This window comes from Sebastes umbrosus, chromosome 24 (assembly GCF_015220745.1).
Source record: "Sebastes umbrosus isolate fSebUmb1 chromosome 24, fSebUmb1.pri, whole genome shotgun sequence".
Lineage (NCBI taxonomy): Eukaryota > Metazoa > Chordata > Actinopteri > Perciformes > Sebastidae > Sebastes > Sebastes umbrosus.
In genome coordinates this window covers 3974129-3986467 of record NC_051292.1, presented here as the reverse complement: position 1 = coordinate 3986467, position 12339 = coordinate 3974129, and the positions used below count along the sequence as shown (strand labels likewise).

The 12339-nt window shown below is 38.7% G+C and overlaps 1 long non-coding RNA gene across 1 annotated transcript in view; it reads right to left on the bottom strand.

Moving 5' to 3' along the window:
* LOC119483590 overlaps window positions 1-11487 on the bottom strand; it is a 28406-nt gene extending 16919 nt beyond the window's left edge. The window contains exon 1 of the long non-coding RNA XR_005205746.1: window positions 11351-11487. This is a non-coding gene — a long non-coding RNA (uncharacterized LOC119483590). The remainder of the gene's footprint in view (window positions 1-11350) is intronic.
* Between the last annotated feature and the right edge of the window lie 852 nt (window positions 11488-12339).

Genomic DNA, 12339 nt, shown 5'->3' with positions numbered 1-12339 from the left:
ACGTTTCACTAGCAGAGTTTGTCGTCAGGTGATCGTTTAGCTCACACGAGGAGACTAATTACAATTCATTCATCCTGTAAATTGACTTTTCACATGCTTGTTAATCTGTTTTTACTGCGTGTGCTTTCTCTATTCTCTGTATGATAGAAATAAAAGGTGCCTTATACTCATAAGGATGTTCATTCAGTTATTCACTGAAGGCTTCGGAGAAACATTAATTCCCAATTCCGGGACTGTTGAGTGATGATTTAATCTCATTCCTTTTGTGTCTTTAAACTGATTTATTTATGACAGCGTCTTTGGAAAGAATCACACTTCAGATGAAATTAAAGACAGCAGCTTTCTGCGCCTGCATGCCTGCAGCACTGCCAGTAGCTTTCCACTGGAAATAAAATCATTCTGAGGTACTAAATGAAAGGTGTCGTGTGTAGGATTTGGCGGCATCTAGTGGTGTGGTTGCAGATTGCATATTCCATTTCTGCCAATAGATCCCCCTAAATGTTACACACTGTTCCTTTAAGCAAGTGTGCCGTACTGAAACTGACAGGGCATTTAACAAAACACCAAACAGGCGTTTCACCCTCAGTTACCTTCCTTTCTTCCAACCTCTTAAGCTGCACAAGAGTGCAGGAGTCCTCCAAACCAAGCAGACTGTGAAGAGGACATCCTGAGCTCTTGGACATAAGAGAGACACTTTTACTTTGTACCTGAAATTCACTGCAACGTTCACCAGAGATGTTTTAAACAACACATTAGCGCAGGCGGGCTAATACTTGAGCTTTAAGTGTCTTTGAAAAGTGCAGCAAGTTAGATGAGAAACTAGATACCACTCATGTCGGTATGATAAACATGAAGCTGGAGCAAGTGCAGGCAATTAGCTTAGCTTGAAAGTGAGAGTGCTTGTAACTTCCTGTACATGTTGTTTGTGTATGAATTAAACACGAGATAAGGAAGAGATAATGTACCGCGAGCCGGTTATTGTTGTGAGAGAAACCCCGACAGGGTGATGGAGGAGAGGTCTTTCATCGCCCTGAAGGGGGTTTGACCCACCAGCTGTACATTATCCCGCTTATTACACGACTACTTACTTAAGAAATCAATTATTTGACACAGAAATTGTCCGTCAGAGTCCGACATTAGAACTGTGCCATAGCAACGGTCTGTTATACATAACAACAGTCTGTTATAAAGAAATAACAGGCTGTAGAACGCCATAATTGACCAATCAGAATCGGGAAAAATGTATTTGACGTGAACTTTGACTTTGTAGTTTGTCGGCGGTAGGTCCTTGGACCTCGGTAGGTCTGCGGCGATGTTTGCAACCCACCCGACCCGTCTCGCCCGCACCGTCGAGGAGGTGGAGCGTGAGCGCGTGCGATAGGACCCGAAAGATGGTGACGAGAGGTTAACGTCAGGCTGCCGTAAAGTGGTATTGGTGCCGTAGTATCGGAGCCGTTTTGCGAGTACGAGTACATGAGCACAGTATCGGACCCGATAGGGTGCATCCCTACTTATGAGCTATACTGCAGCCAGCCACCAGGGGGCGATCCAGATGTTTTGGCTTCACTTTTGGGGCCAAAGTTGGACCGCCATCAGGTTTGATTTGGCCCACCAGATGTTAGCAAATTCTTTTTTTTTATTAAAATACCCAACCGACTTTACTGTCTTTTGGAGGCCGTACCAAACTCGGGTTTATGGTTAGAAGATAGTGGCATCATATGAAACTAGAAAACCTAAGGACTCCATTAGTACCAATCATGTCATGGTAGCTTGTCAGGAAGGAGGCTAACACTCTAAGGTTGGGCTAAATGTTGGTGAGAAAAAACTGGTATGGCCATTTGTCAAGGGGTCCCTTGACCTCTGATCTCAAGATATGTGACTGAAAATGGGTTCTATGGGTACCCACGAGTCTCCCCTTTACAGACATGCCCACTTTATGATAATCATATGCAGTTTGGGGAAAACATGCAGTTCTTTGAATGCAGTATAAATGTGTTATTTTTGCTTGTTCTAAAAATGGTGTATTTTAATATTTCTACATACTGGGGTCCCTAAACAGTCTTGGAAATGCATAAATTGCATAAATGAGCCCAATTGTATTCAGCAGGTGGGTTTTAAGGGGCTAACTATGTAAAACATATTCAATTAAGGGAACTTGGGATCCTAGTACCATTTTGCATCTTAATAATACAATACAATACAATAGGTGTTTCATTTTGGCCCATGGCCCTCCAGTTTTGGCCCTCCAAGGGAAATGTTTGGGTAGGCAAAAGATGAAGTTGTTCAGCTCATTATTATCAGATCTCCTACATACCCCTAAGTTATGACTAAATTACGTAAGTGCTAAAATACCCCTCTGCTGTATTAGTTATTAAAGAGAAACTATGACCACAAAAGGGTGCAGTGATTATGTTGTAGTGAAGACCAATCTCTTCCATCTGCCCCGAGGCCAAAGAGCTCCGTGATTGATTTGGAGTCAAATTATTTTTAGCACCAGAAGGAAATTCTGATGATTTCAAGATTAAAGGGTAATTTATCAGCAGCAGTTTATCAGGGGACGATGTCATGTTTGTAGAGAGGGGGGTGAAGAATTTAAGTAAACACACACACTGTACGTTTTCAACCAGCGAGGCACAAGAGCTACTTGACTCTCCGACATAGAAAAGAGCTGTGTTTTTAAATGCAGTCCGGGGCTTTGTTCTTCTCATCTCTCCACAACAATCACTTCGCTCTCCGCTCTTCAGTCCTTCCCTGATTCGAATCAGTGTGTGTGGGTGCTGTGGGTTTTAAGTGTTTGCACCCCATGATTTCTCCGTCCCCTCCAGGTAATCAGGTAGCCAGCAGCCTCGGTCGCACCGCACTCGACGCCGTCCTGCATGCCGACACGCTCGCTGTGTGGGAGAAACGCATTGATTTGAAACGGTGTGTGTTTTGTGCCGTACCGTAATCACAGAAACGTATAAATCACCTATTTCAAAGCACATCCATTTGCTATTTCTGAGACATTTTTCGCTTAGTGGCAGATTCTCTCCAGCTCCCTCTGAGGGACCTGCATGAATATGACAGCTGTAATTGCCCCTGAGGAAAAGACAACTTGCCTGAAGCCTGAATGTGAACATTTCAACCGCGTCATTAAGCCCAATTTCAGCTCGATAGATTTCAGTCTAAAATCAATGCGGGTTAATGAGAACTTCACTTCACATTATTTGACTGAACTTCACTTCACATCAATGTGGGTTTTCCACAAAGATTTGACAGCCTTAAACAACCTTTAGACATTGAATTTTTGCAAACAGAGCTGACTTTTAAATCAGGGTAAGATGAACTTACTGAGCGGTCAGCCTGTTTGCATGAAAAGGCATATGAATGCCACGATAATGCACAAAGCATTTAGCATGCAATAAGAACGCCAGTCTTGCTTTTGGCGTGTCATGCAATGTAAACACATCCGTGTTATATACTACCCTCAGAGCTAGTGACGTAGAATAAAAAGCGACTTTAAACCAGGAGACCGGTGTTCGAGACCAGTGTTTAGTTTTGTAAGTTGCGTTAGTGACGTGTTTTTAGTGACTTTTTTAGCGTGTTTTAAGTGGTTTTGTTGCCTAAACCTAAAACTAACCTAAACCTAGTACTAATTTGTAGTAATTTCTGTACGCATTTTACTTAGTTTATGTACTTATTTTAAGCCCAACCTGATGTTTTTCCTAAACCTAATTGCGGACGTTACCGTAGTTTTGTTGCGTGGCGTATAAATGGCAGGCTGGTGGAGAGGTGGATGGGTCCGACAAACACACGACTTTGTGCAAGACCGGTGTTTAGTTTTGTAAGTTACGTTAGTGACGTTTATGACGTGTTTTTAGTGACGTTTGTAGCGCGTTTCCGTACATATTTTACATAATTTCCATACTCAATATAAGCCCAACCATGAAGTTTATCCAAAAGCTAATTAAATACAAATGACTCACATGTATAGCTAACTCCAAACTATAAATATTGATTCATTCATTTTTTATTTCCGCTTTTCTTTGTCTAGATTAACATACCGTCCAGTTTCAACAGTCGAAGGTAAAATACCAGATCTCAACTGAGCAAATAGACACCTTTGCTTTTTAGACAAATCATGCACAACATAATTCTCCCGTACCATATTCAGTTTTTTATCATCGTCAGCCCACTGCCTTTTGTTCTTGACAAAAACAGATTCTCTAAACAAACCAATATTGAGAATTTGTCACTAAAACAATGTGCATACAGTATATCTTTAGACCAAGAACCAATAGTCTGCTTATCCCAGATAAATATTTGCCTCTTCAACCTACAGTACTTTCACAAATATCGAGTAACCGGTTCCATAACTGAGGTATAAAGATCTTCAATCGGGTGCGTATTTGTGCACACCCAAAAAATATCTTATGGTACTGTTTTGCAATATTTCTAAAGCCTCTAACCCCGGCAATATAATCACGTACAGGACACACACAAGCCTGAAACAACTCATATCTTCCAGATGGTCCGAGCTCTACCTGCTGATTCAGCAAGAACCTTAACACCTTTTATCAAACTCATATGGTCAACAATACAGACGCCAAGATATTTATATGAGTCAGCATTGTTCAGCTTGTGTGATCCAACTTCAAACTGGAAGCAGGTAGATGAAGGTTTTCTAAAGTTAATTATTTCTGTTTTCTTTCTATTAATAAACTCTGATCATTACACCACTCATTAGTGTAGGAGAGCATCTGCTGCTTTTGTTTTACCTTCCCACAGATTTAAGATTTAATTAAAATGATATGAATCTAAATATGAATAGCTTTTTATTGTGACCTGTAAACAGTGTTCTGTCTAAAAGTGGAAAGCATTGCCAGCTTGCAGAATTAAACTCAGCAGCAGGCTAGGCTACCTATGTTAACTTATTTTGACCTCACTGTATAAAATGACCTTTGGTGACCTCTAGGATAATCACAGCCTCATGAAACTTTACAGCCACAAACTAGAGACCTAGAGCATTCAGATGATGGATGGATCAGACTAGAGACCTAGAGCATTCAGAGGATGGATGGATCAAACTAGAGACCTAGAGCATTCAGATGATGGATGGATCAAACTAGAGACCTAGAGCATTCAGAGGATGGATGGATCAGACTAGAGACCTAGAGCATTCAGAGGATGGATGGATCAGACTAGAGACCTAGAGCATTCAGAGGATGGATGGATCAAACTAGAGACCTAGAGCATTCAGAGGATGGATGGATCAGACTAGAGACCTAGAGCATTCAGAGGATGGATGGATCAGACTAGAGACCTAGAGCATTCAGAGGATGGATGGATCAGACTAGAGACCTAGAGCATTCAGAGGATGGATGGATCAGACTAGAGACCTAGAGCATTCAGAGGATGGATGGATCAAACTAGAGACCTAGAGCATTCAGAGGATGGATGGATCAAACTAGAGACCTAGAGCATTCAGAGGATGGATGGATCAAACTAGAGACCTGGTACATTCAGAGGATGGATGGCTTTCCTAGCTAGATTGACAATAAGGGGGTTTCTGTGCAGTTTACACAACAGAAGTGCTCACCATCCAATCGCCGAAAAATGCAATTCTTGCAGAAATCTCCAAATGTCAAAAGTTTTTTGATACCAAATCACAGCATGGCTTTTTCTATGGTGTTCCTCAAGGTCTTGGTGTCTTAATGTGGTATTTTGGAGGGATTATTTATCATTTTTATCAATTCTCAAGTGGTAAAACAAGGTTAGATTTAGCACCAAATCTGTGTAACAAATGGTATCAACACAAAAACTGCTGCATGTTCTTATACACTTTATGACTAGAACAACTTGACACACAGTGCTGAGCAGCATCTCAAATTAATCTTCAGGTCCCTAGCTTTCAGATGATGTACACCACTTCTAAGTGACATCTACTGTTGACTATTTATCTCCCGCTGAACATCCCCTCGACCCCTCTAAAAACAGAGGGCAGAACGGTCAGGGGTTAATACTGTATGTTGGATAGTTAAATTTGTCAAACAAACATTGTATTAGTGGGCTTTTTAACTTCTTAACAGTACACCCTGCATGCTGAAAATTAAATGTCACGTTGCAAAATCATCAGCAGAACAAAGTGTAATTTCTGTCTGCCAGGCGATCTAACTCCTTGCGACTGACCTTTATAAAGCGTTTCTCACTCTTGAGTGTCTTGATTGTGATTACGTTGCTCGATTTCTTAACGCTTTTCCTCAAGTAGGAGCAAGATGATAATATCAGCTCTAATTAGACAAAATGGCAAAGGGCTTAATTATTTGTCCACAGCGGTACAGAGTGTCACCCTGAACTATAGATCAGACTGATTAACAGCCACAGCTGTGCGTTGGTATCCTCAATTTCGTCCGTGCTGACGGAGAAGATGAGGAATTCATGTCGTGTTGTCGCTAAGGCAACCCGTGTTGACCTTAGAGACATTTTCAAAGGAGGAAAATAGATTGATGGCAAAGAAGAAGGCTCACTTATGAATGGTAAGTGCTCGCTGAAGGAAAACTTTGCTGTGACATTTCAGTGCCATCACTCACTTAAAGCTCAGTTATACGGCACACTGTTATGAATGATTCATGCAGTGGAAAATAAAAATACAGAGGCATAAAAGTGTAAAGAAGCTAGAGGGGGAGATTCACAAAGAGTGATATCTGTTAAATGTCTGGTGCAGCCGGGAGCGTCTCGCGAGCCATCTGGCAATTGTGACTTCTTACAGATTCTTGGACATGTGGGAAAAAAAGATGAGTTCATGTGCCTGCATTGCTCACGTCGCATCGTGTCAGCTGACTCCACATAAAGCAGCGTGTGCCAACAATCGAAATTATATTTACAGCTTGCCACATTTCATTAAAATCAGCTCATGTAGTGTATATCCATGTCTATAACTGCTGTGAGATGAAAAACATCCAGACTGACGATCATCCTGTGCCCTCCGGGATTTAATCCCAGCCTATATTTCCCATTAAACTCTCGTCCTCGGCTACAAAACTGAGCCACCTGAGAGCAGACATTGAAAAAGAAAGCCATCACCTTCAGTGTGTTTCTCATCACCATGGCGTTCACTGATAACTGCATTACAACAAACAAACAGGGACGGCAGTAGCTCAAGGCTAACGCATCACATGAAGCTGAGGGATGTGAACAATGTGTCAACAACACATGTGATCGATTTGCATTTATTTTTCTAGAGCAAGTAAAAGCATGATTTAATAGAAATTTCAAAAAATAAGGGCTGTCAATCGATTAAATATTTAATCGTGATTAATTGCACACGTTTTATCTTTTCAAAATGTACCTTAAAGGGAGATTTGTCAAGTATTTAATACTCTTATCAACATGGGAGTGGACAAATATGCTGCTTTATGCAAATGTATGGATATATTTATGATTGTAAATGAATTAACAACACAAAACAATGACAGATATTGTCCAGAAACCCTCACAGGTACTGCATTTAGCATAAACAATATGCTCAAATCAGCCCAACAGGCAACAACAGCTGTCAGTGTGTCAGTGTGCTGACTTGACTATGACTTGCCCCAAACTGCATGTGATTATCATAAAGTGGGCATGTCTGTAAAGGGGAGACTCGTGGGTACCCGTAGAACCCATTTTCATTCACATATCTGGAGGTCAGAGGTCAAGGGAGCCCTTTGAAAATGACCATGACAGTTTTTCCTCAACAAAATTTAGCGTAAGTTTGGAGCGTTATTAAACCTCCTTCACGACAACCTAGTATGACATGTTGTTACCGATGGATTCTTTAGGTTTTCTAGTTTCATATGATGCCAGTATCTTCACTCTAGCTTTAAAACTGAGCCCGCTACAACCTAAACATCACAAGTTGCGTTATAATGCCGTTAACTCTGACAACCCTACATACTGTACAGCGCTTGTGTTTAAATCAAACAGCCCACCACCAACCAACACCAAAAAGCCCAGTCTGTGTTCTCGCTGTCACACGCTCTAAATGAATCGGAGATGCCAGCATCCCTCCCACATCTCGTCCTCTCGCTGCCCACTTCCCTCTCTAGTCTGAGTTTATTTATTGAACAAAACTGGCATCTAACTCGCCCCGAAACGCTCCAGCGACCTGACACCTCGGCTAACCCTTCGACCAACGCACCATCCATCCGACGCCTGGCATCGTCTGCATCAAAGACCCCCGCTGCACCAGCGAGTTGGAGGGGTGACAACAAATCCTGGCTGGATGCATTTTGTGCTGCTGCCGGAGGCAGAGCAGCTGGGGTTTTCTACTGTAAACGCAGCTTTGAGGAGTTAGGCAGTCCGACATCACAGTGAAGGAGAATAATGTGTTTACATGATCTCTTTTGTCTGAGGGAAGTGCAGAAGCAAGGTGCTACACAAACACTACTGAAGTCCAGTGACTCTGCAGTCTAACATGGTGCCCTCTGGACACAAGTGTCACTTCCCATCTGTCTTGTATACTCTGTCGAACAAGCTCCCGGAGCCGTTGTGTGTTCGATCTAGAACCAGGGAACAGCGTTACATTTTAATGCTATTATATGAGCCAAAATCATTAGTTATCCGCTTACCTAACTGAAATTTAACCACTACTGAATAGGTTTCTATATCGTTCTGCAGCTTCCGAATGGTGTTCCTGATGTATTCAAATCTGAACATTCACATTTTGGTCATTAATGGATACGTCCATACCCAGAAAGTGCTTTTTCAAACTACAATTAGTAGAATTTCTTGGCATAGATGTCAAAGTTCAAGGAGTCTCTCCTCGTTTTCCCAACTCAAACATCTGACGGTCTGCACAGTGAAAAAGGGGCCCATGAGATGAGGAAATGTCAGGTCAGTTGACATGTGGTTTAGAGGGAGAAATTGAGTGGGAGATGTGTGAGCTCTGCTGTGGGAAACTGCATGAAATGCCACGGAGAGGAAATTGCAGTTAAACCACTTTCACAGCCAGAAGATTAACTAACAGGTTTATCTCCGCATTACCTCAGATGCTCGTCAAAATGTTACATCACAGGTTGACAAGGAGGAAAATGATGGTTTGCTTACAGTAATGTTCATTATTAGAGTATTTGTTGTTGTCTGTAGATATTCTACTGTGAGCACAGTGAGGTATATCATACTGTCCTCTTATTTTCATATTGTTATATATTTATATTCTATTTACATTCACCATTGGGATCTTGTATGCACTTGTTTTTTACGCCTATTTAAATGCTATACTTTCTTCTAACATTAAACTTGTATAATTCATAATATTACCATCAAATTATTAAATAATTTTCCTGTTTATTTGGCTCTAGAGAGGGGAAATCCATGCAGCCTGCCTCAGTGCACACTCTTGGATCTAAACTGGTCTTACGGTGCCACCTCGTGGCTGCATTAAGGTATTGGTTTAGTTTCTTGTCTTTAGTATTCTTGTCATCTAAAGTGGTTATTTGCATAAAAACACACAATTCAAAGGATTAGGAAATAAATTACAATTTTTTTATTTAAATATTTGCTTTGATTAAAAAAATCTTGGCATCAGTAGTTTTAATTATAAGCTCAAACAACTGTAGTTATTCAAGTACGACAGTCACTGCCATTACTTGGTCAGTTAATTGGGCGTTTATTTGCCTTTAGAAAGATGTAGCCTAGTACCTTGTATAATAATTCACACATGGCCTCATACTGTCTGCTCATCCCACAGCCAAAACACTCCAGACTGTCGTCCTGGCAGCCACTTTTCATTTCATTCCGATTATCTTATCACAAAAAAGGCTTAGCATTAAATGTCAACATACACACTAGTGCAGGGGTTACAGCAACCTTTACTATCGAAAGAGACATTTTAGGCAAAAAAAGAAAAAAAATCTGTCTGGAGCCGCAAAACATTTGAGCATTGTGATGAAGGTAACACAGTTTATAGTCTAAGTATATAGTATATAAGTCTAATGCAGTGAGGGCCAAAGAGACAATGTACTACAGAGTATTAGGGCCACATTGAGGGAAAAAACATCGGAGATTTACAGAATAAAGTCGTAATATTACGAGAAAAAAGTCATGACTTCACGAGAAAAAAAAAAAAAATATTACGAGAATAAAGTCATAACTTTACGAGAAAAAATTCATAATATTACGAGAATAAAGTCCTAATATTACGAGAAAAAAGTCGTAATATAATGAGGAAAAAGTTGTAATATTAGGAGAATAAAGTCATAATATAACGAGAAAAAAGTCGTAATATTACGAGAATAAAGTCATAACTTAACTAGAAAAAAGTCGTAATATTACGACAATAAAGTCATAATATTACGAGAAAAAAGTCGTAATATAACGAGAAAAAAATTGTAATATTAGGAGAATAAAGTCATAACTTAACTAGAAAAAAGTCATAATATTACGAGAAAAAAGTCGTAATATAACGAGAAAAAAGTCGTAATATAACGAGAAAAAAGTCGTAATATTACGAGAATAAAGTCCTAACTTTACGAGAAAAAAGTCGTAATATTACGAGAATAAAGTCCTAACTTTACAAGAAAAAAGTCGTAATATTACGAGAATAAAGTCCTAACTTTACTAGAAAAAAGTCGTAATATTACGAGAATAAAGTCCTAACTTTACTAGAAAAAAGTCGTAATATTACGAGAATAAAGTCCTAACTTTACAAGAAAAAAGTCGTAATATTACGAGAATAAAGTCGTAATATAACGAGAAAAAAGTCGTAATATTACGAGAATAAAGTCGTAATATAACGAGAAAAAAGTCGTAATATTACGAGAATAAAGTCGTAATATAACGAGAAAAAAGTCGTAATATTACGAGAATAAAGTCGTAATATAACGAGAAAAAAGTCGTAATATTACGAGAATAAAGTCGTAATATAAAGTCGTAATATTACGAGAATAAAGTCCTAACTTTACTAGAAAAAAGTCGTAATATTACGAGAATAAAGTCCTAACTTTACAAGAAAAAAGTTGTAATATTACGAGAATAAAGTCGTAATATAACGAGAAAAAAGTCGTAATATTACGAGAATAAAGTCCTAACTTTACAAGAAAAAAGTCGTAATATAACGAGAAAAAAGTCGTAATATTACGAGAATAAAGTCATAACTTTACAAGAATAGAAGTGAATGAAGTCTCTCTCCCTCTGTGTGTGTTGTAATCTGAGTTTCTCTGTGCTTTGTTGACATAGCCAGGTTAGCTAGCTGGCTAGCTAATGTGAGCTGTTGGCTCAGCCGCAGCCATTTTGATATGCTCTGAATTTCAAATGTAGCCCCTTTAAATGCAAATGACAGACTGCACACACTTTACACACCTCTTACACACAACAGTATTGTTGTACTGACCTGTCTGAAGGTCATGCTGTGAGTTTTGTTGCCAGAGAAGTCCTCACAATCTGCTTTGTTCAACTGTTATGCACACCTACTGAAGGTAAAAGTTCCTCAATTAACGCAGCTCAATGTAGCAGTTAGCCAGACGCAGCATACACCTGTTACACACCTGTGTTTAGTTCCATCACTCATGCTGCGTTCGAGACAACTCGGAGATCGGAAACTTTACAGGTGCAAGGCGTAAAAATGTAAACAAAAACATGGCTGACTGTGACAAACTGATGTTTCTTTGGCAAGTGTTTCCTGAATAACTTTTGTGCAGAGAAGATAACTTTCAGAGATTGAACGATGGCTATGCATTGAGTAACACACTCCTCTCTGGGCACGGAGCTCTGCTCTCCTGCGGCCTCAAACACACCAGCAGCTTCTTCTCTGCTGCAGAGAATGATGTAAAGATATTTCATCATTATTTAATAAAAATGTCTAAAATTAAATAAAAATCATATTTAATAAAATAAAAAAATTAAATGTTACTTCATCATTAAATAAAAATGTCTAAAATTAAATAAAAAATGCATCCAATAAAATGATTAACCTAATGATGAAATACAATTTTATAATTATTAAATAAAACTGTCTAAAATTAAATAAAAATCATATTTAATAAAATAAAAAAATTAAATGTTACTTCATCATTAAATAAAAATGTCTAAAATTAAATAAAAAATGCATCCAATAAAATGATTAACCTAATGATGAAATACAATTTTATAATTATTAAATAAAACTGTCTAAAATTAAATAAAAATCATATTTAATAAAATAAAAAAATTAAATGTTACTTCATCATTAAATAAAAATGTCTAAAATTAAATAAAAAATGCATCCAATAAAATGATTAACCTAATGATGAAATACAATTTTATAATTATTAAATAAAACTGTCTAAAATTAAATAAAAATCATATTTAATAAAATAAAAAAATTAAATGTTACTTCATCAT